The sequence below is a fragment of the Hevea brasiliensis genome, chromosome 11 (assembly GCF_030052815.1).
Source record: "Hevea brasiliensis isolate MT/VB/25A 57/8 chromosome 11, ASM3005281v1, whole genome shotgun sequence".
Taxonomy (NCBI): Eukaryota; Viridiplantae; Streptophyta; class Magnoliopsida; order Malpighiales; family Euphorbiaceae; genus Hevea; species Hevea brasiliensis.
The window spans coordinates 32,118,652-32,121,767 of record NC_079503.1 but is presented as its reverse complement, the minus strand read 5'-3'; the positions used below and the strand labels follow the sequence as shown (position 1 = coordinate 32,121,767).

Sequence of the window (3,116 nt, the reverse complement as noted above, 5' to 3'; positions counted from 1 at the left end):
GTTTTTAAATAAAAATTTAATTATCGTAATTAATATGCAAATAATTAATTTAAAATATATTTAAATAATAAAAGTTATATAATATTTAATAATATATATATATAATGTAAATTATTTATTAAATAATATTTATTAAACTTTTACGGATGTGAATTTTTGTTTCAAAATGCTTAATTTTTTGGTAATAGAACTGAAGCCTTCTTTCATCTGACATCTAAAAAATCTAATGAATCAGTATTAAAATCTTAGTTACGTTAGAAAAGAGAGAGTCGTTTTTCTTTATTCTCTTTGTAATCTCTACTTTCTTCTGCTGCTCTGCACAGTTTATGATTTTTTTGTGTTTATGATTTCATTGGTTCAGTCAATGCAAAAAGGATATTTTCCTCTTCTCAGTTACATTTTTATTTTTTTTTCCCTTGCAATCTCTGATTTCAACTGTTCAGCTTGTGCAAAAAGGAGAGGTGATCCTTTTTTTTTTTCCCATTTGTAATCTCTGCTTTTTCCTGTATAGTGTCCTTTTTATTTTTTTTTCTTTATAATATATTATTTTTTCTGTTCAGTCAGTGCGAAAAGGAGAGAGGATTTGTTCTTTTTCCCTCTGTAATTTCTACTTTCTTTTGCTTAGTGTCGTTTTTATTTTTTTTTTCCCTAGAATTTATGATTTCTTCTATTCAGTTAATGCAAAAAGGAGAGGTAAGCAAGAATAGGCGACAGTATCTGATCATTTAGGTAATCTTATTCAAGTTCTAATTTTTAGTCTATTCTTTGAAGTATTGTTGTTTTTTGTATTTTTATCTCCAAAGAGCAATCATTTATTGATAGATGGTTTGTTAGATTTTTATATTAACCTCTATTTAGAAGATGAAATTCCCAAATAAAAAATTTATAGTGAATATGTAAAATTCCTCATGTATGGACTAAGATTGGAGGAACTTTGTGCATAAATGTCTCAATTAAAAGATGGTTAACACATTCTTCGGTTAACATGGATAGAGCAGTAGTTGTAATTGCTACCATTCCTATTAACTGTAACTTACATATCTTTTGCCTTTATTCTGGTTGTGATCTAAAGAATTTGTTCTGCTCGTCCTCTGTGTTCATAACCACCTTTATGACTAACAATTTAGAAATATTATCTTCATGCATAAATGCATAAGATTTTCATTTTCTGTAGTAATTTTAGCATTTTGTCAAACAACAATATCATGCACACCATTGGCCCAGCAAAATTTTGTCTAAGGAAAATGAAAGGAGAACTTGCAAATTGCTTTTTCCCCAATGAGAAGTGCTGTGTTTTAAGTGCCTAACTTTGATTCTGTATATCCTTTTGAAAATTTGAATTGTTTGTTGATAAGAGTAAGTCATGATTTATTAGATTAACACATTCAATTTAATAAGATATGAAAAAATAATTCAGTATCAAATGTGTGTGTGCATAACTGCATACTATTATAAAAAAAATAAAGAGTAGTTTATGTGTATCTTATTTATATAGTTGCTTGTAGTCTCCACTTCATGTATACATGGATTACATAAAGTGAATGAAGACATCACTTTTCTGATCATCTCACAAAAACATCTGATAATGTATCTTCCATTTCATTTTTAGAGAATTTGCAAAGAAGAATGGTAAAGTTCTTTTTTCTTATTTGGAAAATAAAAATGTGATAAGTAATTTGCTGTATAAAGAATTTTGTTTAAGTAAATTGAATTTAATGATTTGAATTGTTGAATTATAATTAAATTTAATTATTTTTTAAGTTATATTAAAAATATTATTAAAAATTGTTCATGTGTTATATTTTTTATTCTTATTAACAAATATTCTCAACTGCTTTTGTATGTTCTTTTGGGATAATGGGTCCATGTGGTCGGAATTTTATTGTTAAAATTGCAATTCCTGAAGATTCATATTATTTTGAAGCTGGTTGGGAAGTTTAGTCAATCATTTTAAGATCGTTGAAGCTTATTTCCTATTCTTGTATTATGAAGGAAATGGGGCATTTGAGGATTTCTTTTTTAGCAAGTCTAGTACGTTTAAGAGTTACTCTCATGGGTATCCATACCAAATCCAAGAAGCAAACCATAAAATTGGATCTTGCAGTAATAGGTTCATTAGTATTTAAATAATTTTTTATTTTTATTTTGTTTACAACGATTATATTTTATTTTATATATTTTTTGTTGCAGGGCTAAAGGAAAATCCAAAGTTGCTGTTGAATCTGAAATTCCAAGGAAAAAACGTGTTTTAATTTTTGTGACAATTAAATTTTTAATGATAATTATTTTATTTTTTCTATGTTTAACAATAGGGATAAAAAAGAATACGCGGTTGGTATTCAACTTAACTATTTAAAATAATGAAATTGTAATTAAATATTTCTTCAATTTTATTCAATGTTATTTTAATATAATTGCTTGTTTATACTATTTTTGAATCATAGAACTATTAAGAAGCACGATAAAAGATTCGAAACTGGAACTTCTTATGGCAAGTTGATTCTATATATGATAATATTTTTTTGTTAAATCTAACAATTATATTTTAATATGTTGCTATTGCTTCTAATAGATTCAATAGTAAAAACAGTGTGATAATAAAAGCGCCATCATGCGGAGAAGGCTAACCTGATATTGCAAAATAGCTTTGTAATATATATATATATATATATATATATATATATATATATATGTTATGTAGTATCCATTACGTTCATTTGTTGCAGGCTTTTCAAATCCAAAGGTTAAAATTTGTACCAGTTCTATAGTTTTGTAATATGAACAGGAGCAATCTAGCTAACTCAAAAACTTTTACTATTTCATTATGTTCATCTAATATATTCATCAAATTTTCAATGATTTTTTCATTTATATCCATAGAATCACCATTAGAAATAATTGATGAAATCCTACTTTGCAACTCATGCTCTATATCATAAATGTACAATTGTGCAAACTTGCGCTTTTGATTATTTGGAGGAGCAACCCATTTTATGATGATTCTGACAAAAAATTCTAACACAATGTGGTCCAGGTCTTCGATTAATATCATAATCAATCCTAGCACCGATGCAAACACTGAATATATAAACTTAAATCCCTCCTAAAATGTTTGC

General features: G+C 26.4%; 1 long non-coding RNA gene across 1 annotated transcript; it reads left to right on the top strand.

Moving 5' to 3' along the window:
- The first annotated feature begins 274 nt into the window (after positions 1-274).
- On the top strand, positions 275-2,327 carry LOC131170431 (uncharacterized). The gene is made up of 3 exons (XR_009141181.1): positions 275-729; positions 1,993-2,110; positions 2,191-2,327. It is a non-coding gene; the product is annotated as an uncharacterized LOC131170431 (long non-coding RNA).
- Positions 2,328-3,116: the final 789 nt, after the last annotated feature.